Raw genomic sequence first — 23,922 nt, 5'->3', positions numbered from 1 at the left:
AAAAAGTTCTTGGTGAATGTCAGGTGGCCCAAGAGATCCACCCTAAAAAGAAGTAGGAAGTCCCAGCCCTCTGTGTGTGTTCTGTCCGTCGGCAGCTAGCATTCTGCACCTTCCAGAGACGTTAGTCTTGCATGGAAAGCCTGCTGCCCTGGAAGCAGGCACAGTCAGCCCTAGAAGAAATCACAGGAAGTAATTAAACAGAGAAGGTCAGAGAAAGAGGAAGTGGTTGTGTTGTTCCTGATGCGAATAGCATTGTTGTTCCTGGGGATCGAGATGATGGTGTTTAAGTCTTCTGGAATGTGGCTGCTTGGGGATTTGATTGTGTTTAGATTGCAGCCCTTTTCGTTTATTCTTTTAGACAGCAATCTAGTTAGGAAATGAATTGCTCTTAGGTCTTATCAGGAATCCCCACGTGCCTAAGCAGAAGTCTTGAGCGGGGAGTTGCTTATAGCTTGGCAAATTGCACTTAAATGAAATGAATGTCAAGACTATTAGAGGTTAATTTTAGGTGTCTGGAGTTCTCCCTAATTCTCCTGATTAAACACTTTAACATAATAGTTTCCTTAATTGGAATAATGATAGAATATTAGCATGCATATTAAACCATTTACCCAAATTTGAATAGGGTTAAAATGCAAATTATCCATCACTTGTCAGCAACTCACTCTTTAGAGATAATTCCTGGTGAGAGATGGGGAAGAGACTGGAATAAGAGTCGGGAAGTGGCTTTCCACCTGAGGCAGCATTGCTCGGAAAGCCAAGAACAGCCCAGAGGACTGAAGGAAGGAGAGACCCTTTGTTCCCCCCCTTAAAAAGAGGTGCTAAAAATACCAATGCCTGTGATGGTAATAACTCCAACAAGAAGGCAGATGGAACAGGAAATCTGAACGAGCTGACTGCAGACCCTCTCCGGTTGTACCTGCATTCGCCTGTTGTATTTTTCTTTCAGAGGAAGGTGATCAGAGACTTAAGGTCCCTTGCCAGCATTTAGATACCTCCCTCTGAAGTCTTGAACTAATGCCATCACCCAGCAGTTGCCCAAAAGTGGCTGGGGACACATAACCACTCCGAGTGTTGTTCATGAACCAAATATGCCCATAATGTCACCCATATGTATGTATTACTCTCTTTCAATGTATGTAGCTACATTTATAGAATAATAAAATGCAACCTCAATAAAATATGACTGAATTCACTGTGGATGTTTGTCGTGTTTTTCTCAACTCAGTTATTAAAAAATATAGTTGTAATCCCTGGGGAGGGAGACTAGTCCTTGAATTTTCTGCCTTTGAGTACTTTTAGAAAGTTGGAAATCATAGCTGTGACCCTCATTCTGGTGTAAGGACGTAAGTGTGGTCATTCTGTAGGGGATGCATGCTCTGGGGTGGACTGGGTGGAGGGTCTGAAGGAAAGCAGAGGACATTGGTTGGAGGTGGATGGGGTGGGGGGGTTGAAAATGAGTCAGGACATCCCCCCTGCTGCCCCCCACCAGACTTAGCACAAAGTTGGGTCTTCTTACAGGAGGGGGGCCTGGGGGAGTGCATCTTATGTCTTCCAGCTCTCCCCCCTTTCCCCTCTTGCAGTCAGCATTTATCGAACACCTGTGCTGTGTTGTATTGTGGAAAAGAGGATACACCCACCACTAGAAGCTCTTGAATGGATACCGAGTAGCAGAGAAGACGGGTGCCCAGCTGCCATGTGCAGTAAGTTCTGGGAGTCAGGACACTTAGATTTCCATCACTTCTTTGCCACTAACGTGCTCTCTGACCTTTGGCAAGATGTCGAGCTGCTTCCCTGGACTTGGCTTTCTCATCTCTGAAATAAAGGGACTGAAAAATATCATAATATTGAAGAACTCATGTTCCAAATTTTGCAAGGAGAGTTCTTATTTAAAAAAAAGAAAGCTTTTATTCTAATTTATAATATTCTATTTTAAAATAGGGAGAAAGAAGAAATTAAAATACCTCTTGGCTGCATTAGCCAGGGGAGAGTTCACTTTCAACCAGGTGGGACTTGGGTTTTAGAGGACTCAGATGAAGATGGTGGTGAGGATGGTGGGGAGAGGGGCAGGTGAGGCAAGTTGGAGAGGAGGCATCTTGTGTCCAAAGGTTTCTTCCACAGACAAGGAAGCTCCACCTCTGGATTTATGCTGGGAGAGCTCGGAAAAAGAGCTGGTCCAGTCAGGTGAGGCTAAATTTGGGTGGTTATTACATGCCAAGCTAACAAAGTGGGTACTTGGACTTGTTTTTTAGGTAGAATGGAGCTGTTTAAAGTTTTGAAGCAGAGAAATGATTAAAGTGATGTATCGGTAAATGCAAACTAGTTAGAGGATGCAGGCTAGGCTGGAGTCAGGGAGGCCACAAGTAATTGTGGTTCCTCCGTATCTGGGCAGGGCTTTCCTTCTGGCTTTAATGAAAGGCAGTAGGCACTGCTGTAGGAACCCTTGTCTCAAAAAGGTTGTCCTTAAGTTTATTGGAAGATAGTCAAATGGGGATGTGAAATTCGAAACAAAATGAATCAACTTACTTTGTAGATCAAACTTACAGGCTGGTAACAAACCGAGTGAGGGGTTTTGTTTTCGTTTGTTTTTAGCATCGTTTCTTCTGCAGGAACATGGCACCGCTCAGCTGAAATTGCTCTTGTGAAGTGGAGAATTCTTTGCCCTTTCTCATTGAAGTAAAATGGTTGCAACTTGACCATAAAATTGTAGAACTGGAGAGGATCTTAGGAAAATGCCAACTCCCTTCTTTTCCAGAAAAACTGCGATCCAGAGAGCTCAAGTGACAAACCCAGGGTCACACAGCTAGTTGGTGGCTTGGGATTTGTAAGCAGGCAGATGTCATCTGGCCTTGATTCCAGACCTGTTTTGGGTGCTCTGTTAAACATTACGACAGTTGCTACCTTGGAGTTGTTGAACCCTCAGGAGACAGGAAAAAGATGGTGGGAACCTGTTTGGTTCAGATAAATGTAGCCCATGTTGACAGGGAACCTTCAACACTGAACAGATTGCCAGCCTTGGTCAGCCCCTGCACCAGGTTGAGATAGGTGAGCTGTCAGATGCTGTTCCCATGTAGCTTGCCTTTGGGTAACAGACATGGGTCCCCAGGGACAGCTTCCATGGGTGTGTTTCAGGAACAGGAGGTAGAGGTGGGCCTCCCTCAGCTCTCCATCCTGGGAGAGAAGATGAGCCCTTAGGTGAAAAGCTGAAACACATGTGACCTTCCAAGGTGTTTGCACCTGGGTGCTAGCTAGCAGAAAAGTCTATGAAACATTATCTACGCTTGTCCCTTCTCCCAGCTCCAGCACCGCCCCCCCCCATGTGTTTACTTTTCATCTTAACTGCCAAGGCGGCGTGGTCATAGACAGCAGGAAGTAATATTTGATATGCAGGTTTCAGGGGTGGGGGTGGCGGGCTGGTGGGTGCCGGCATGAGACGGGTGGCGGTTTGGGTGAGAACTGCACGCTTCTAAGCCAGCAGGTGCTGTTACAGCAGAGAGATGGAGGGAATAGTTGACCAGCCAGCCATATGAGTATTTTTTATGGTAGCTTTTTTTGCTTAATTGAAATATCGTTGATTTACAATGTTGTGTTAATTTCTGGCAAACAGCATAGTGATTCGGTTACACACACACACACACACACACACACATACATTCCTTTTCACATTCTTTTTCATTATAGGCCATTACATTTTACGGTAGCTTTTTACTTTAAGGTTTTATAAGGTCGCTGCCCCATAGGTTAACTCCAGATAAAGCTGAAATGATCCTTCATACTGAATCACACAGCGAGGAAATGTGATGGCCATGTAGAAGCAACCCCCAAACCAAGACACACTCTTCCCAAGGGCTTGCCGTCTGGCAGACAGGCTGGGAGGACACACCCCACCTTGACATGGTGGCACTTGGTTCATTTCTTAATCCTGCTTTGAAACTCTCATTCAGGACTCCTCTTGGGATAATAAGATGAATCATACTGCTCGTGTAGGATAGGAAGCGGGTACTTTAAAAAAAATTTCCTTCTTGGCCACAAATGGCAAAATATCCTTCTTTCTTACGGGCGAGTTGTATTCCGTTACATATATATGTTGCTATGTTGCGTCTTCTTTATCCACTCATCTGTTGATGTGCACTTGGGATGCTTCCATATCTTGGCAATTATAAAGAATGTTGCTGTCAGTAGCGGGGGTGTATGTGTCTTATTGAATTAATTCTAATTTTGTGGTTGGCTTTATTCCTTTGATAACTGTAAGTTTAAAAAGCTAAAGCTCTAAACGTTCTTAGAAACAATGAACAGTACATACATGTAAATTTTAAAAGTATGTGCAGTATATTGTGTATATGTATTTACATGCAATATACTATATATGTGCAAACTGTAACCATTCTACCTAACAAAACTGAAAATTTTTTTAAAAACTTTCCTTCTCTTGGGGTTCTGTGCCCCCACTCCACCCGTTTGTTAATCCTCATCAGCTGGGCATCCTTCTTACTCCTAGAGTGAAGGGTCCCTCGTGAGCCTAAAGATTGCATTGTGAAGTTTCAGGCTCCATGTTGCAGCGCTTCTGGATCATCCAAATGGTCAGGGTGGCTTGGTTATAAATGGTTTACCTGCTGATCCCTCCTGCCATATGCCTCTTGTTCCACATGGAGCAATACAACAGTGACCAGGAGAATAGGCCGGTGTGGTCCAGCCTCCACCCCTCCCATGCAGCCTGAGACAGAACCCCCCTCCGTGCCCACCCACCACTGTCCTAACAAAGGCAATTTCTCAGTGTAACAAGAGGCCCAAAGTGGAGCATATCCAGGGTTGGTTTGGGATGCTTTCTGTATAGGGCACCACACCTGTCCATCTTTCCACTCTTAACCTGTCTCCTCCCTGGACGAACTGCATTAGAATTTCACCCTCACACCCTGGGTCAGTATTTCAAAAGATCCAGGAGATTCTGATGTGTCACAGACTCATCAGGGTTTGAAAGAGGGGAACACCCACCAAATCTAGAGGGCTGTGACCAACCAAGACGGCACTGCCCAAGGAACATTACTCGTTAAAAGACTAACGCCCCTGGGTGGTGGGTGTTAACTGGACTTAACTGTGGTCATCATTTTGCAATATATACAGATAGCAAATCACATACACCTGAAACTAATACAATGTTGTGTGTCAGTGGTAGCGCCAAAGGAAAAAAAAAAGATTCCCTTATCACTACCTGTTAATTTATCCTGAGTCACCTGTCATGTAGAAGGGTGTTCCAAAGGCCACGCACATCCCTGTCAGGGGAGGGGGCTGTTACGCCTTCCCTTCCTGCTCTTTCCTCTTGGTTCCATCTCATTCAAGTTAGGTAGCAAATAATCTCTTAGGGAGGAAGGTACCAAACTGATGTTCCAAGTGAAGCGAGATCACACAAGAAAATAAAAAATATATTCTAATTGTGGACCCAAGAGGTCTTTTATTTAATAAAAAACATTCTAAAGCACACAAAAAAATCGCCTACAGCTGTCTAAAATTATGAATTTTAAAAAATTAACTTTTTAAAAAGGTTTGGCTAAAACTTTAAAAGCCCTAATAATTTTTGTTCAATTTCCTTAGTGATGTACTACACATGCCTCTAGGCTACGAATTTAGCTATTTTCATAGTTAAAGGAGTAAATATAGGAGTTTTTTCTTTTAAATTTTGCCCTCTTTTTTGGGGGGGGTGAAGTGGGGCCAGTTATTTTACAGAAAACAGAAATAGTTCTTGAATTTGATTTTTGACAACACTTTGTTAATGTGGGACCAGAATTTGTTTGAATTTAAAGGAAAACAGAGCTATAGAATCATATGCTTTTACCTAGAAACGAAAATTCATTGACTTAAAACAGATGTCTCTAACAAAAACTGATGCCAGGTTTTAAGATTGTAGCCTGTCACCCAGAAGTGTGGCACCACATGCAGACGTGGGAAAGGCTGAAAAATGTTTCAATATCTTAGGAGAAAACATGAAAGGCACATTTGAACATGGGACAGTCTTGCACAACGATGTGAATGTCCTTCATGCCACTGAACCATACACTTGGAAATGGTTAAAATGATAAATTTCATGCTGTGTATATTTTGCTACAGCTGAAAAAAAATTTTTTTTTAATGGGATCAGCTCAACTAATGACTTAATAAGAACTCAAAGACTTCATTCTGGAAAAATGGCAGTCTGAACTCAACTCCCAAGGCCAGTGGGTCACAGACACCGCATCTCCTATTTCACATCCTCATTTATAGATCTCCGGCTTCCTGTCAATCTGTGCCTAGTCTCCTGCGCTCCTGCCCCTCCTTCCAAAAAGGCTCCCCTCACAGAAGTTGGAGGCAGATGGACTTTGAGATTAGGCCTTGTATTTCCTAAAGATTCCTGCATTTGATGAGTCTGTGTGTTTCTTTCTAGACTAGAGCATCTTGACAAGGGGATGGAACCTTTGAGAAAGCTCTGAACAGTTGTGCAGGAACTTGGTGGTGGGTTGGGGGGCTGATGGGCCTTTCCCAGACAGGCGGACCAGGGGTGAGGGGAGGCAGCTTTGGGCAGCACGCCTCATCCAGAGCCTCGGTGCATTTCAAGGACTGCAGGAGGGCCCGCTTCAGAGGATGATAATGCAAAAAAAAATGTGCTACTCACACGTGTAAAAACCAAACAAGCCAGTCCGCCCGGCCTCCTTTCCTGTTTGGAGATGAGCAAATTTCTAACCTGGCGGGGGAATGAAGAAATCCCTTAATTCAAACAAACGCATGAGAATGAATGTATGCTGAGGCCATGTCTGTGAGAAAACAGCTTGTCCTTTGAAGATATTAGCCCCTTTTCTTATTGGTAAGACTTGCTGTTTTCCTCTTTAAGTCGTTTTACTGGTAGCACGTGGGTGCCCGCTGCACTGTCGGTGTCTCTGAGGTGGCACGCACCTACAGGGGGGCTATTAGCAACATCTCTAGCTTCCATGAATTTTTCAGTAAAACTAACTCTTAACCTGCAGATACTCATCCTTGGTTGTTGATAATCTCTGCTTATTCATAAACTCACTGTAAATGTAAACCCATGTTTACAGATTTGACAGTTTCTGGCCTGGGGAATACTCAGGTTTGATACTTAATTCGGCAATCTGTGTGTCCAGCGGGAAAAACATGCTGTAACAGGTTGTCCTGATAAGCTCTGGAGAAAGGATTATTCGTGGTCGAAAGCACGTTTGTTCACGTGAAAGTGCACAGCCCCCTACCCAGGATTGTAACACAGCATCTGAAGATCTTAGCAACTCAGGGAGCTGGGAGGTAGGCGTTGTGCTGCCTCCCCGGATGGCCCTGCAGCTCAGACTCTTCCTAGATAACGGAGCCTTGTGCCTGGTGACTCGGGTACGCTGCCCTGATCCCAGGCGAGTCCCTCTGTGGAAGCACTGTCCTCAGTGACAGCCAGTTCTCGGCTGTGCTGACCGCCCCGCTGGTACACGGAGGCAGTGCCTCTTCTTTTCCGCTGCCCAGATGCCGCCCGGGTCTCCTTATCAGTGCTCAGGTTTAGCCGTGTTTCTTGTAAAACGGGCCCAGAACTGGAGGTGCTTTTCCAGATGCCACAGACTCACAGATGCTGTGGATGCTGGCCTCTCCGTGTAGTCTCGGGTGGGGGGACTGCAGTTAGGGGGGAGGAACAAGGCTGTTCACCTGGAAAATGCGTTCCGCCCTACAGAGTCTGCACCCTTGATTTTCCTTTAATAGATGTGCCGATCACCATCAGCTGCTCTGGGCTTTAGAGGAGTAGATCTCTCTCCCTTTCAGAGGCAGAAAGGAGGCTCTCCTGGTGCCAGCCTGAGTACTCACTGGGCGTCAGTTATTGGCTCTTGGTGTGCTGGGCAGGGTGGGGAAGGGAGTTCCCACCTGCTCCAAAGCATCTCTCCACTTCTGAACGAAGGACTTTAGTCTGGGATGTTCTCCGAGTGGTATTGTTTGGCAGGACTGCAGAAGACCAGGTGAGAAGGTGGGTGAGCTGCTTATACCACTGAAATCATTGTTTCTTGAAGCTGGTGCCAGGCCACCTACTCAGAGTCGGTAGTTTGCAGGGCTTGTTAAAATACAGATGTCAGCGGCCCCCCCAGACCTCCTGGATCAACCTCTCTGGGCACATGGCCCAGAGAATCTGTATTATTGACAGGCTCCCCAAGTGATTCCTCTGCCTGGAAGCCAGAGTTTGAGTTCTGTTTCCGAAATTGTAATCATATCCTTGATGTTCGTTTTCTTACATGTCCAACTACTGAGTACTCAGGAGCATTAAAGGCCACCTTTGTGCCTTACCCCAGCCACCCAGTGCTTTTAATAGTTCCTGAGTGTGTGTTTACACAATCTGCATTTTATGAAGTCCATAAAGAGATATTTACCCAACAAGTCACCAGCGCTCCAAAGGTCAGCTTCCCTCGATTTATATGAAAGGCTCTTAACTCAGAGTCAATTAACACCAAGATAGAAGCCAATTAAGGCAAGGAAGTGAGCTGTTCAGGCCGACATTCCATCCCTAACTTTTGTCCCCTGTTGTAGTTTAGTTTTACAAGACCCTTCAAACCAGTTAACTTTGCTTAGCCTGCACATGTGTGGCCTGGCACAGCACACAGTTAAAGTGCCATTTGACAGGTCATCATGTGAGGAGTGCTGTTTAAAAGCAAGTAATTTAAGTAACTATTAAGTGATGCAGTTTTAGCACTTTTTGCAACTGACCAAATCACCCTTTCCACTGGTGGCAGCTGGGCTATCCCAGGAATGCTGGGAAGAAGGGCAGGGAAACTCAGTCTCCCTTAGTGTTGCTTTCAGAGCCTGCTGGTGGATGAGTCTTGCCTGGGTCCAGAGCTGTGATTTCTCTGTCTGCAGAGAGTAATGCCTGAAAGACTTGCTGGAGGATTAAACGAGATAACCTGGGTTACATGCTCAGCACAGCGCCTGGTACGTGGAAAGCGGTCAATTGAAAAATGGGTGTCAGCTGTAGCTGATGATGATGATGAGAACGTAAAACAGGAAAGCCCTGAGAGAGAGCCAACACTTAGGGTTAGCAGTTGCAGTTTCAGCTTCAGCTGGCAGGTTCTCCACAGTGAAGGCACCCAGAGCAAACAGCCTCAGGTCCCGCTGCAGCGGCCAGAACCCCAGCCAGAGGCCAGCCAGCCGGACGCCCTGCACGGAGACCCGCTCCCCCAGTGAAAGGTATGGAAAAGTCATAGCTGCAGACTCTGTGCCTGACAGCTTTCAGCCTAGCTTCTCACCTGTAAAAGTCTCTTCCTTAGTAGCAGAAAGCTAGGTCCTCTTTTGGTTTGATTTGGGAACCATTTTTATCTCTCGAGGTTAAGAACTAGGATGGGGAGTACAAGTAGCAAGAGAAAGGAAAGTGCCTGAGAAGAAGGTATGATGAAATGCCATGACCATGCTGGAGATTGCGGCGTGGCAGGGAAGAGAGACAGCCTGGCTAGGATGCGTGCAAGTTCTTTGGCGTCTGCATGTGAAATTATACTTTTTTTGATTAAAAATTTTTTTTTAAATAATGGCAAACTTTGTTGGCATAAATCACAGAAATTGAAATGGGGGAAAGCCAGGTTATAAGTTTACAGAAGAAAAAACAAGAAAAAAAAATCAAATCATCAAATAACCACTGACCCAGAGGATGGACCTCTGAAACCCATGCCCTCTAGGGGAGGGACCTGGGGCGGGTCAATGTAAACAGAGCAGTAAGGCCTATGGGTAGGAATGGAGACATCAGACCTGGGGGGGGGGGGTGCCTGGCTGACCTTCCCAGACCCCGGCTGCTCCCAGCCCTGCCACCAAGGAGGGACCCTCTTCAGGACCATAGCATACTCAGCTTCTGCTGTATCTGGAACCAGAGCCCTGCCTGTTTCATCCTTGGGGGAGAGCACTCTGGGAGCTTCCTGCTGTCTCAGCAGGATCCTGTCTCTCTGCCCAGAATCTTATCAGGCCCCCTTGCAACAACCTGGGCTCTTTCCCCCCAGGCCTCCAGTCTCCAGGGAGGGCAGGAAACTTGGGGACATAATGCACCCAGTGGAATCAACGAGGCTAATGGTGAAAATCAGATACTAGCTTCCTGAGAAGGCAGAAGAAAGAGCTCCAGAGAGGCAGTGAGGAGGCTGAGAATGTTCTCTTTGTTGCCAGAAAGTTCAAAGGGAAGCGGACACTCCTAATGGCTTACTTGGGAAGCAGTGCCCCCAAAATGTACTTCCCCCTTCTCCTCCCTCAGAAACAGAATGGATGAGGTTCGGAATTCTGGGCCCCAAAGAGCAAGACACCCTTAAGGCCAATTTCAGTGAAGAGTTTGCGGGCCTGGGCAGTAAGGGTTTTTTCGGAATACAGCAGTTTATAAAAACAGTCCAGGTGAGCTGTGAAGTTAAAGCAGGGGAGTCACACAGCTGCTCCCAGTTTACCTGCTTGTGCTAAGAAAAAATACAATACAGATTGCTTCCCCACCCCAAGCCCTCAGTACAAGGCAAACCCCATATACCACAGCCACCGTCACCCACAGGACCAGTGGCGGTGCACACTGGGGTAGAGTACAAAAAGAAACATCTTTTAAAATCTTCAAAATCATTTTTGTATAGAGAGGTAAAAGCAACTCAGACGATATGAATTCAAACCTCAGTGTAGAAATCTATCAAAGTTGGTACCGTGTCCAGGCACGGGGTGAAAGTCCCGCCCGCACGCCGTCCCCCGGGGACGGAGGGAGTGACTATAAAATATTACTGCTGGAGAGCGGCCTTTCTCAGCAGCACCAGAGCAGGTATGGGGGGTGGGGGCAGTCGCCCAGGCCTGGCGAGGCTGGAAGGGCAGGAGCACAAGGAACCTTCTGTGGCCCCTGGGCCCTCCCACCCTTGGATGGATGGATGGATGGATGGATGGATGAATGCTGGCCGTCTGGAGGGAGCTTAGTCCCCCAGTACTCTCAGAACAAGGGGAATTAGGTTGAGGGGGGAGGATACATTTGACCCTGCCTGCCCTCCCCGCTGGCTCCACTGCTGAAACATGAGGAAGGGATGGCTCCAGGGTAGGGTGCTGTCCTGGCCAGGTGGGTTGGTGGGGACACGCGCAGGGTGGGGTGGGGCCCTCCAGCCTCTGCTTCTGGGGAGGGTGAAGAGCTGGCAGCCTGGGGAGAGCAGCAGGAGGAGGAAGGAGGCCCAGAGGCTCTGGCAGCCGGTGAGAAAAACAGGCGGGACCCCTCGGGGTCCTCGTGCCATCCTGCACCAGCCAAGGATGTGGTTCCAGTTTCGGTCGCATTTGCCCCTCCACCCCCGGGCCTCTGGGTCACGTAGCAGTTGGGAGGCTGGGCCGGGGAGGAGGGTGCAGAGGAAGGGAGGGGGGCGCCTAGCAGAAGAGCTTCAGGAAGCAGTTCTCACAGTAAGGCTTGTCGTTCTGCTCCTTGAAGGTGCCCTTGTTGAGCTGCTTGAGGCAGAAGGCACCGATTAAGAATTATCCTTAAAGTCTTCATCAGGAAACAAAATTCTTGTTACTAGAGGTGAGTCTGTCAAAGTGGGTTTATTCTTTTGAAAATAGTATATAGCATGTAAATTGCTAAGAGCTACGTTATTGTAGGAAGGCAGTAGGGCTTCTTGGTAAAGACTGCAGGATTTAAACACATACAACACGAGCCACATGAGTAATTCTAAATGTTCTGGTAGCAGTGTTTAAATAAAGTAAAGAGAAAACAGGTGAGATTTATGTCAGTAGATTTTATGTAATTCAGTGTATCTAAAAATGATCATTTCAACATGTAATTGTTATTAAAAACTATTAATGAGTGATTTTGCACTTTTGGTACTAAACCTTCGAAAGGCAGTTTATTTTACACTCGTGGCACATCTCATTTGGGCCAACTGTGTTTCAGGTGTTCAGTAGCCACAGGTGCCTCCTGTATCAGACAGCAGCACCTCTAGAGTAAGGCAGACGTGGTGTCGACGCCTCTCTGCTGCTTATTGGCCATGTGACTAGGGGTAAATCACCTGAACTGTTCAAAACCTCAGTTGTAAAAGAGGGACATAGCATCTACTTTTCTGAGCTGTTGTGATTATTAAGTCAGATGTTGTGTGTACATAAAAAGTCTGGGTCTGTGAAGAGGTGCTCTGTAATTGGCATCCATGATTTTGAGATACCCACTGTTAATTGCATAGGGTGTGGATTAAAGGATGCAGGTTATGGTGAAAGCCAGTATTAGAGCAATATTTATGTGCTGAAGGAGAACTCCAGAAAACCTGGCAGATTCCTGGGACTGGAGACTGGGATTTTGTACACAAGCCTTGAAACAGGGCCCTGGGTCTGGCTGAGCAACTTGCCTGGAGCTCTACCACCAGTTCAGAGAAGGTGGTTTTCGGAGGAATCACTGGCAGCCTTAAGATTGTCTCTGCCTCAGATGCAGGGCAGCTGGCTTCAAATTTGGACCTTGTCCCTTGTATTGCATATTTACCTTCCCAAACTTTGGCTTTGTCGTCTGTCAAATGGGACTAATCTTTTGAGACTTCTGAGGATTCATTTGGACCCAGCACATGAAGGTCCCTGCTGCAGCGTCCATCACGTTTGAGCCAGGTGAGTGTTTTCTGGCAAATGAAAAGCAGTTTCAACTTAAGAGTCTTGTTGAGGGGGCTTGAGACGTAGACAGAAGGAATGATTATGCCCTTCTGATAAGAGCTTGAAAGATGGAACCAGCCAGAGAGGAGAGGGGCTGGTTCTTTCAACTGAGCTGAAAACAAACTGATAAATCCTGTCTAAGCTACGTAAATGAGTGCAGGGGATCTCTAGCCACTCGCCCATTTGGTTCATTGAGTACTAGGGTTCTCCTAGACTCTGCCAAGGATCTCTGACCCTGCAGGGTGCCAGAGGGGACGCTGCAAAAGAGATAGGAGAGAGGAGGGAAGGGGGCATGGCCTGGGTTGGTGGCTTGTTGGGGAGTACACATCCCCTCCTTGGGCCATGTCACATTTTGATAACATTCCTTTTTTTCTATCCTTTTAGTCCCTTGTCTTCCTTACCCAACTTTCAATATTTTTATTTTTTGTTCTGGAGAGTAAAATTATTACTAGGGCATCACACCTTTGTGTGTTAGTAATAGTATTTTTAAGACACTCCCAAGAGTCAGAGGGAGAACTGTCCTCAGGATGGAGTTCTGGGGAGTCACCTGTGCTCCCAAGGTGAAGCTTGAAGCTTGAGCAGGTACCGTGTCTTCACAGGTTGAAGAACAACGCAATCTAGCCAGAGAGTAAATAAATACAAGTTGATCTTTTGATTTAAGCAAAGCAGGCACAAATCTAGATTTGCCAAGCACGTGAACTTGGGTGTGTGTGTGACAGTCAGTGCACAAAAAGTGAACTCAGGTGTGTGTGACAGTGCACAAAAAGACGCAGCATAAAATTGCCTGAAATGAACGGCAGCAGCCCCCCGCCCCCCAGCCCCACCTCTAGCAGAGAGAAACTTTGCATGCTGGCACCTACGTCTTTGATTTACCAGCTTTTCTCCTGCCCCTGTGGCCACGCTACAACAGATTCGAGCCCCCTTGTGCGGACAATTGATGAGGACAATTTAAATGTCTCTAAAGGTTGCCATCTGATGGGTTTTCCTGCATATTACAGCGTTTTCCTTGAATTCGGACATAGGTATTAATCATCCTCCTCGCCCCGCCCACCACACACACGTGTAGCCATCTCAAATTCTTGTTAAGAAGTCATTGTGATTTGGGAGTTTTTCATTGTTAGTTTGCATTAGCTATAAGGTCAGAGACTCCGTCGTGGGACGATTAGCCATGAATAAAGGAGCTGAATGTCCCATTTGAGAAAGATGAAACTTTCCAGTGCCCCAAGTAGTGTCCAGTGACTTGGACCAGAAGAAGCTCACGTGAACGGTGAGGGGTGGCTGGGTGGAGGGCCCGGCCTCACTCGTGGCTCTGAGCTCCTGAGACAGGTGGATTTTATCTTTAAGGAAGTGGCAGCTCCCTTTATCAGGCCTTTCTGGTGGAACAGGTTCCCTCCCAGCAAAGGAGAACCGGATGTTAACTCTTTCCGGCCTGTCTCAGCCCTGCAGCAAGAAGGGCTGATCTGTCAAAGCAGAAGGAAAGTGAAATAATAACACCCCTCCTGAAGTGTGTGTTGCCACCTGCCCCGCCCTTCCCCCCCCCCGAAAATAAATCCCCCCAAGAGATAACAAGTCAGGACATCTCAGGTGTGGTGCCCGGATGGTGTAGTGACCGACTTCATTTCCACAACCAGTTAGCCCCTTGTCTCTCTAAAAAGCTCCTTGAAATCCTTGGGCAACTTTGGGTGCATGGAAGCGAGTGGGTAAAACATGGGTCGCACCTTGCAAAACTAGGCTCTTTGATTTGGGGGAGGGTAAGGGGGTGGGCACTGGTGGTGCTTTCTGGGTTTTTAACATTTTGATTCATTATTCTTGACCGCTACAAAGAGTGAATTAGAATGACGGGGTTGGAGGATTTGGAAAGTTGCTGGGTGTAGGAAGAGGATTAGGAAACCTGCTTTCTTGGGTTTCCTTTTGGGGCCCAGGCTGCGGAATTTACTGCCTCCGGGATGGTGTCTGTGGCTCTGGATTTTGCCCAGGCTCTGGAGGGCTGGCCACCTCCAACCTCAGGGCAGCATTATCAGCTCCAAAGAGTGGCCATCAACATGATTGAGGCCAGAAGCACCACTGAACAGAGGAGGACACTGAGGCCTGGGGGGGTTGAGCCCTAGGTCCCACAGCAGGGTGGTGGGGGAGGCTGCTTGGCTGGGTGGTTTTCTCTCCCCACTGGGATCATCCAAATATGTGCCAGGAAGAAAGGGTGTGTGTCTGGGGTTGTGGCGGGGGGGGGGGGGGGGGCGGTGCTGCGCATTGCAGGGGGTCAGCTTGGAGAGTTAGTTTTAATTTGCAGAAAGTGCCTGCAGGAAAGTGGGGACAGTCCCTCGGAAGAGAGGCCCCGGGTCTGCAGACCGGAGGGCTCTCAGTAGGAGGAGGAGGGCAGATGAGTTTGAGGGCTGGTGGAGGAGCTCAGATGTAGCTGCTTAAATTAGTTCAAAGTGAGAAATGTAATTACTATCCTTGCTCAGACCAAATGTCTGAACATTGTTATAAAATGAGGTGTAATCACAGAAAAGACCTGCAGCGCTGCACTCCTCCCACAAAACAGCCTTTGTGTGCTGGGGAGCCCCGCAGTGCTGATGCGTCTTCTGGGGGTGCTGAAGGCCCATTAAGTTCAGGTGCGTGTATTGGACTTAATTGGGGGAGCCTACCTCCTGCTCATTTGGACAACCCGTCCCAGCTACTTGGCATCTGTAACAAATTTGCGATAAAGGGGAAAAAAATCACTGTTGGACATCTCAGCTAGGAATATTTGGCGTCAGAATAAAAGAAGAACTAAGCCAGAGGGAAAACCGAGGGTGATTATGGCCCTGGCCCTTGTTAACTGCTATTTGAGTGATAAAAGGAAAGATGAAAAGGATATTTCAGGAACTCCCTGGAAAACAACTCCCTCTATCGATATTTTTATGTCGATTCTGTACTTTGCTCCACCAAGTGGAAAAGTGCCCTCAGAAGGCAGACCGAGTCCTGATTGTGCCATTTGTTTGTCAGCTGACCAAGGGCAGTTACATAAACTGTAAGCCTTAGTTTTCTCTCCTGGAAAATGGGCTCCTGTAGGTGAATGAGAACACCTGGCACAGAAGCTAGCACGCGGCAAAGCATGTTAGCACGCAGCCGTCATCATCACCATCATTGTTTCTAACCACGTTCTATAACATCGTGTACCTACTGCACCAAAGAGCCACCAGACGGGAGGGAAATGAATGAAAGGCCTGTTGGGGAGTGGTGCCTGGGGCTAAGTGAGGTCTGTCCAAGAAAGGTTTCCTGGGCCAGTCGTTGGGGAGGGAGGGTTGCGTTTGGTTGGCCGAAGGGAGAGGGTGATGTCCAGGCCCGGGGATGTGTGCACAGGACGACTGCACTTGTAAGAAACAGACACGTGCTTTTTGTAGACCTACAGCCTGTACCCTTCACTCAGTGGCTTCTCCGGGATCTTGTGGCCCACTCTTGTTGGGGGGTGGTCTGCTGACTCCAGCTCCCAGAGACCCCAGGTCTGCTCTGCGCACAGTGGGGTTTAGTTCCAGGAGGGCAGGGCGTTTGTCTGTTTTGTTCACTGCTGTGTTCAGTGCCTGGTAGAAGAGGAGCTCAAGCAGTATCTGCTGAATGAATGAATGGGGTCCAGTAGGAATGAGTATCGATGTTAAATTACACGTGCTCCCCGAGAAAACTCCCCAAGAAAACTGCCACAACTGAGACTGTTTAGCTGTCTAATAAAGAGAAGAGAAACTTTTGAAACAACTTGGTTTGGTTACAGACAAGCAGTCTATACTTGTGCTCACCTAGTTCCCACGCAGTTCCTTAATGTATTTAACACATGTGATTAACTTTGTGAGTATACGTGACTACAGATTTTAACTTTATTTTATACAGCTGCCTGCCTGCACACAATCCTGAGAACAATTAATGGGAACATTATTAGCATGAACATTCCCTTTTTGAAAACTGATTATACTGCTGCTTCTGGAACAAAGTAATTTTTTTTTTTTAATTTTTGTTTTTTGGTGGGGGGGGTAATTAGGTCTCTTTATTTAGTTTTAGAGGAGGTACTGGGGATTGAACCCAGGACCTTGTGCATGCTAAGCATATGCTCTACCACTTGAGCTACACCTTCCCCCTGGAACAAAGTATTTAAATATTATTTTCACCTGATTATCCCTCTGACCTGCATGGTTCAAGCAAGTGCCCTGAGGTCCAAGCCTCCTAGACCAGGTCTTCAATGTGCATGTGAGTCACCCTGGGGAGTCTTGCTGAGCCCAAGTTCCCATTCAGAAGGGCTGGCGGAGGGGCTGAGAGCGTGCATTTCTGTTATGTTTTCCTGATGCTGCTGTTGGCTGCTTTTTGGATCACACTTTGAACAGCACAGCTTTAATCTGTCTTTAGTTTTGTTCTTTTTTTTTTTTTTTTGAGGTTTTTCTTTGTATCCTAAAGATATATGGTATATCATTCTGAACGTTGGCTTTTTTATACTTAATCCTTCCTGGAAATAGTCGTTTCCCTAGCAGGGCCGTTGTTTGATTTGTACACACCTGACACAGTACTGCCTAGTAGAGCCACTCCTTGAAGCTTGGACATTTTGGGATTCACTGTGGGCCTTGAGTGAAGTCTGATGCTTTATATTTGGCTTTTGGGAATGTCTTTGGGATTTGGGATGTAAATCAAACGTTACTGGGTTCAGTGTTGGCTAAAGTAAGGATTGCACCAATAAATTCTTTGGCAGTAGTGTAAAATGCCCCGAACATGGTAGATTCATTTCTGTTTCTCAGTTTGACCAAATGTGCTCATCAACTCTTTTTTGATTAATGCTGAAGCAAACTTTCTGCCATCTTGCAAAGTGAAAACCTTAATTACGATTCTTTGCATGTCTGTACCATGCCTGTTGGTCTTAATAATTTCTGAATTGTCAGAATTTCTTCAGATGCAGCTGCTTTGTGGAATTGCATGGCTTTTATTCAGGCAGTAATACAAGTGTGCACTTAACGTCTACTTTGTCTTAAGATGCTGTGATGGCATACTGAACGCTGATGAGAATTACCGTGTGTTTCCTGAAGCCTCACCTTGTTAAGGGTTAGAGCACTCCAGGGGCTCAAACTGCCTGCTTCTCCTCTCTCTGCAGGCTTGCCTGGGTGGCATCTCATCCCATGGCTTTATGTACTAGTCTGTGTGCAGATGACTCACAGGTTGACTTCTCCAGGCTCGCCATTCCCAGAACTCCAGATTGGTATCAGTATCACCACGTGGACGTCTACCATGCATCTGAACTTAAATGTCCAAAACAGAACTTCTGATCCCCTAAAGGTGGGCAGCTCACTCACTCAGCCTTCCCTGTCCTGACAGATGGCACCGCCATTCACTCAGTGGTCCAGGTCCCAAATCTATGGTACCTTTGATCCTACTTTTCTTCACTGCCTGTCCGTATCTAATTCATCAGCAAGGTTATCTGCTTTTCCTCCAGGACAAGAGGAAATTGTCTTCTCTTTGCAGTGACCTCCGTTGGCCAGGCTTCCACAGTCTCTCACCTGAAGCATTGCTGTAGCCCTCTGGCACCCTGCCCCACTCTTGCCCCTGTATAATACATTTTCTGCAGAATAGCCAAATAATCTTTATTGAAACTGCATTACTTCATGTCTTTCCTTGCCTAAAACTTGTAGCAATTTCCCACTGGGAACCCTTGACCTGGTTTACCCATCCTTAGGCTTCTTGCTTCAGTCTGTATCACACATTATCCTCATCTGGTACCATTCTCCTGTGAGCCAGGCAAGCTCTTTCTTGTCCCAGGATCTTTGTATTGGCCATTCTCTCTGACTAATATACTGTTCCTCCTCTTCCCATCACTAGCTCCTTCTTGATAATTGTATCTGAGTTTAAATGTCAGCCCTTCTGGAATGCCTTCCCCGACCCTCTTTTACATCACCCAACTTTAAATCTGTGTAGGATGTACCACTGTCTGTTGATTTATATGTTCATGGCCAGTCTCCCTGTATGTGAGCAGGAACCACATTTATCTTTTCTCTAGTGTATGCTGGTGCCGCCTAGAAAGTACCTGAACACAGTAGAATCTTAAGTATTTGTTGAATAAGTGAATGACTTTATCTGGGATGCAAAGAACTTGAGAGTTCTACTAGCAGGTGGTATTTATTCACAACTGTTTGGGCAAAAAGTGGAATACAAAATAAACATATTATTCCTAAAGTTTTTTTTTTTTTTTTTGGCTTTGTTTTGTTGTATTCTAAAGAAGCAATTTCCACTGTATATCAGAAGGTGAGGTACTCCTAGTGGTATTCGAGTTCCTATGAAACCCATGTGCCTTTAGAATTACCTATGAAAAATGAACAGATGATTGTGTGTTTTAATATTCTGATTGCTTTACCATTTCTAACCTGTGAGCAGTCTAAATTTAGCATTTATTTAATTAAACTATTGACCTACTATTATTGGCAAATATTTCTTGAGTTCTCACTGCTTATAAGTTTGTATACTTGATGCTAGAAGGAAAAAAGTGTTACGAGACATAGTGACTGACCTTGTAATTCTGTTTGTAAACATTCTGTCCTTGACTTCTGGTTAAACATAGTAAACTGAACAAGTGTATATATCTCGATTTCCTCCCAAAACTCTAATAAAATGACAGTAAGGAATGAAAACAGTATGAACCCCAAAACCTCCAGAGAGAGATCAACCCAATTTTGCAAGATGGAATGCCAGTGTGTGAATGCTGACTTAGCAGAGAAAGCCGGAACCCAGCTGTCTGCTGGGTGGGTGGTACAAAGTTGAGGGTGGGATAGACGCTGGTGTTTGCTACAGAATTCTAAAGGCTAGGATTCCAGATGCAGTGCTGAACCAAAAACGGAGTGAAGGAACATTCCATCAGAGCAGGGGAGAAAGAAAGAGAACACCACGAAATCTGGGAATCCAACACAGAACAGAAAGGACGGGAAGAAGCTGCAGCTATGCAGCCACATATTTAGAGCCCGAGAACAGCCAGTCCAGATGCGGGGGATGCAGGATGGACGGTCCCAGAAGGGATGGCACTCAGAGCAAAAATGCTTTTGGTCCTATTGAGAGCATGTGTTTCAGCTCTGGCCCAGTTTGTAGATGACATAGTAATTGACACACCGAAAAGTAAGCAAACATTTTTAAAAGAAGGCCTTTTTGGGGTAGGGTATAGCTCAGTAGTAGAACACATACACAAGGTCCTGGGTTCAAACCCCAGTACCTCCATCAAAATAAATAAATAACCTAATTCCCTCCCCCAAAATAGATAAAAAATTTTTAAATATGGAATTATCTTTTTTAAACACCCTTTTAAATTTTTTTTTTTTAATGGAGGTACTCGAGATTGAACCCAGGACCTCGTGCATGCTAATAAGCTTGTGCTCTACCACTGAGCTATACCCTCCACACCCCAAAAGAAGGCCATTTTTATGGAGGAATAGAACAGTATACCATGAGAAAGAAAATATAACCATTGAATTTTACAAGGCCAGCTTTAAATATTTATATACTCATACGAGTGTGTCACCAAATCTTGGTTTAATTAAAATGTCATGTAACTATTTAAGAAAGAGTGAGGTGGGGAATTGTGGAACGTATGAGAGCTAAGCCTGGGAACGCCAGTATATAATCACTAAAATTGATGTCAGAAGGATGTCAGTAGTTTGAATGGGGAAATATTCACACATGTATGTATATCCTCTGCAAGGCTTGAGAATAGGCCTGTCGGGTGCTTTGGAGGAAGTGACATGTCCAAAGACATCTAGCTGAGACTCCTGTCTTCAGGAAGTTGGCGATCTAGTTAGAAAGGCTAGAGTCTGTGAGTTATCGTGTATTGTGAGCAAAGGGCCAAAAAAAAGGTGCCAAAAACATTGTAGAAATTTGATCGGGGGAGGGGAGATTTATCTTGGTTTTAGGTAGTTGAAACTTCACAGAGAGAGAAATTGAGTTTTGCCTCTATAGATTGGGAGGATTTGGGTAGAAAGGAAAAGAAAGATGTCCTAAGCCACAGTCCATTCCAGTTGCCAAGGAGAAGAGTTAATATGGCTTATTTGTTCGAGATGGTAGCAGCGAGGGCTGGGTTTGTTGTTTGTCACTGTCGTTGGCTGATTTCTGGCAGGCCTGAGTCATCTTCAGGATTTTCGTCAGTGTTGGGATGCGGGTCTCAGAGGCCAGGCCGTGGAGATGATATAAACCTGGTGGCTGGGGGGACCAGGACATAGTGTGCATCTATTTCTCAGCATTTTTCTACTTCAATATTTCATTCAAAACAAAGCAAAGCCAAGTCTTTTTCCTTTTTCCTTTTCTCATGGCCATGACTGAATTTTTCTTGCATGAACGGTTCTTGTGTTCTTATTTAAAAGAAGAATTTGGCATATGGCAGACCTCCTCAAGCTATCTTTAGTTGGTTGTGGGGTGTAAGTGATTAAGAATGCAGCTGTACTTGCTACCAACACATGCTTTTAAGGAGTGGACTGCTAAGCAGACAGGCTTGGTTAGAAGTTTAGAATAGCGTCTTGGGATCAAAGATCTAATTTTTCAAGCACATGTTATACAGGAGTCCCTCCCCTCAGGATTGAAGCCTTGAGGGCTGTTTGTACCTAGAGGCAGTGTGACTTAACTTCTTTGTTTAAAATGGTGGCCACTCTTGGCTCTGGAGAGACAGCCATGCTGCACTTGGAGTAGATGGGAGGAGGCTGACTTCACTGTACTTTGTAGAGCTTGGCTTCAGTGCTCCTTTGGAATAAAACATTCTTTACTTCTCCAGTGTGTCCCAGGACAAATCCATCTCTGTCCTGTTGCTCACTTACACCGAGGTGCTGGGTCCTTAGTCTTCAAAGCTTGGAACTCCCTTTTGCCTCTCCTCCAAAAATTTGTTCTTTCACTGAGCAAATATTTACCAACTTTCTGCCCTGTGCAGGACCGTGTGGCAAACACAGATGAATCAGACAGGCGACCTGTCCATAAATGTTGTCAGTTGAGGACGTTTTGCAGTGGGGCAAGCACACGGGAGTTTTTACCATGAAGTGCCCAGGAATAGGGCCACACGCTGAAGGTGTTCAGAAGGAGAAGGAGATTTAGTTAGATGGGTGGGTTTCAAGTTAACCATCACGGGGAAGGTGACATTTGAGTTGAGCCTTGAAGGACAGGCTTAGCTATGCGGAGGGGGAGGAGTTTTAGGCAGAAGCATTTAACACATGAGAGGATGGAGAGGGAAGAAAGAGTGATCAGTGCTTGCTGAGTCTCACCGTATGCCAGGCACTTGGCTGAGGATGTCCCTCATTATCCCATTTAATCCTCACAGCAACTTTCCCCCTGCCTTTTCCCTTAGTTTCCCTAAGGGCTGTTGTCCAAGGAGGCTCATAAGTGGTCAGAGTGGAAATTTGAACCCAAGACCATATAATTCGAAATCTTACACTGTTAGCCTCAAAGAGAGAGCAGGTATTGGCTACAGCAAAAGCTATTTGGGGGGAAAGGAGTGGTGTGAAAGGTACAGTTTAGAAAAAAGTGGTTCGAGGCAGATGGAAGAAAGAACCTTGAATGCAGAGCGAATTTCCCTGTAAGCGGCAGGGAGCCATGGAAGGCTTTTAATGGGGTGTGACGTGACCATAGCAGGGCTTCCCGCTGTAAGGCTTGAGTTCATCGCTAGGTGCCTGACTCCCGAAATGTCTTTGAATCCTCACAACAACCTATGAGATGGTGCTATCCATGCCCTGATTTTACCCACAGGGAGACTTAAGTAGAGGTTTATAGACTTGTTCAAAGTGGAATTGAGGTCAGAGGCAAAGAGATCAGTCAGGCCACTGCAGGAGCCCACGAGAGACAGGGTGATGTGCCGCCGGGAGGACAGACAGATGCGCAGATGCGAGAGAATTGGGGTGCAGCTAAAGGGGTGTGAGCCCGGTTGTTGAGGGGTGCAGTGTTCGGGGGAGCCCTGGGGAGTGTGCAGGAGAGTGAGCTAGTCGTCGTCCTCTCACCCCGCAGACCAGACCCATTTGAAGAGAGGGTTGGGTTGGGGCGTTCTGCCTGCCAGTAGGACGGAGGGCTGGGCTAGGTGAGGGGCGACATCCGTGGAGGGTGCAAGTTGGTAAGAGCAGAGCGTGTGGAGGAGGGGAAAGGGGCTGCAAACGGAGCAAGGTGGAACCCTTCAATCCGAGGCTGGAGGAGAACCTGAGAGGGAATGAGGGAAGTCAAGCAGGGGCACGTGGATGGGCAGCCAGTGGGCTGGACCCCTCAGGAGGAGCTGGTGATGGAGGGAAATCGTTGGATGTGGCGAGCCCTGGTCATGGGACATCTCTGTACCTTTTACACTTGCGGCTGGAGTCAGCCCCAATCTGAGGCAGTCTCATTTTCCTCGTTGAGAAAATGAATAAACATCACTAGGACTGGGCATACATTTACCAAAAATAAAACATGGAAGTAGCATCATGTGAAAATGTAGTGGTTTAAAATTTTTTTTAAAAAAATTCATATAAAAAGGGGAAAAAAAAACCCTGCTGGATAGTCTTGAATATCTATCTTCCACCTTCTTTGAGTCTCACTGTGGTCAGAACTGGGCTTGATGTGCTGGGAAATTGAGCTAATAAGCAAGACAGCTCAGGGCTCTTAGCAATCTTAATATCAGAAATGGATAGAACCGAGGAGCCCTGTCCCCATGGTGTTCAGTCAGCACCAGGGGCCTGCGCTTCTCTCTCCCAAGTTCAAGGGGGTCAGGTGAATGAGTGTCTATGAAACATACAGCGATGATGAATCAGTCTTTGGAGAGTGTGTGTTCCTCAGTCAGATGTGGCTCAGGGGTAATTCTCAGGTTGGGGCTTTACGGAGGCTGCTTTGAAACAAGGGCCACTAAGCCCTGTCCGTGTCCGTTCACAGCAGCTTCCTGACAGACCAGAGCCCTGTGCTGGGCGCCAGCCGCCACGTCCATCCATGACAGGCCTCTGAAAGCAGCACACTTTGCCAGATGTGAATTTTAAAAGCAGGGATTCATCTGCGGAATCATCTTTCCGAACCTAATGATGTGTAATTGCTCCGTTGTTGAACTGTGGTTGATCAATTTCTAGCAGATTAGCTACCTGAGAGGAAATGAGAATTTAAATTGTTTGCTGGACGTTAAAAAAAAAATTTACGTCTGAGGAGACATCTGATCCACAGATGCATAGGACACAGGGAGCGTCCCCCCCACCCCAACAGGTAGCAGGCACTGTTGATGGCCATTTTACAGTTTTCTTGCCTGTGTACTTTTCACACATTCCTAGTTGTCCTCACAACAGTCTTTACTTGTGTAGTTTTGAACCCGTTTTAGAAATGAGGAGCCCAAGTTTGGAAGGTAAGTAG

At 46.4% G+C, this 23,922-nt stretch overlaps 1 protein-coding gene across 3 annotated transcripts in view; it reads left to right on the top strand.

Annotated features, from left to right (window-relative positions):
* Positions 1–23,922, top strand: part of SPRED2 (sprouty related EVH1 domain containing 2) — a 112,790-nt gene that overhangs the window by 12,625 nt on the left and 76,243 nt on the right. The window contains exon 3 of one of the 3 annotated variants that reach the window (XM_074341243.1): positions 1,584–1,703. The exons of the other annotated variants lie outside the window; for them this stretch is intronic. The gene's annotated coding sequence lies outside the window, so the exon portion shown is untranslated. The remainder of the gene's footprint in view (positions 1–1,583; positions 1,704–23,922) is intronic. 3 annotated transcript variants of the gene reach the window in all.

Source organism: Camelus bactrianus, chromosome 15 (assembly GCF_048773025.1).
Source record: "Camelus bactrianus isolate YW-2024 breed Bactrian camel chromosome 15, ASM4877302v1, whole genome shotgun sequence".
NCBI lineage: Eukaryota > Metazoa > Chordata > Mammalia > Artiodactyla > Camelidae > Camelus > Camelus bactrianus.
The sequence above is the reverse complement of the archived record's forward strand: the minus strand, read 5'-3'. Positions and strand labels throughout refer to the sequence as shown.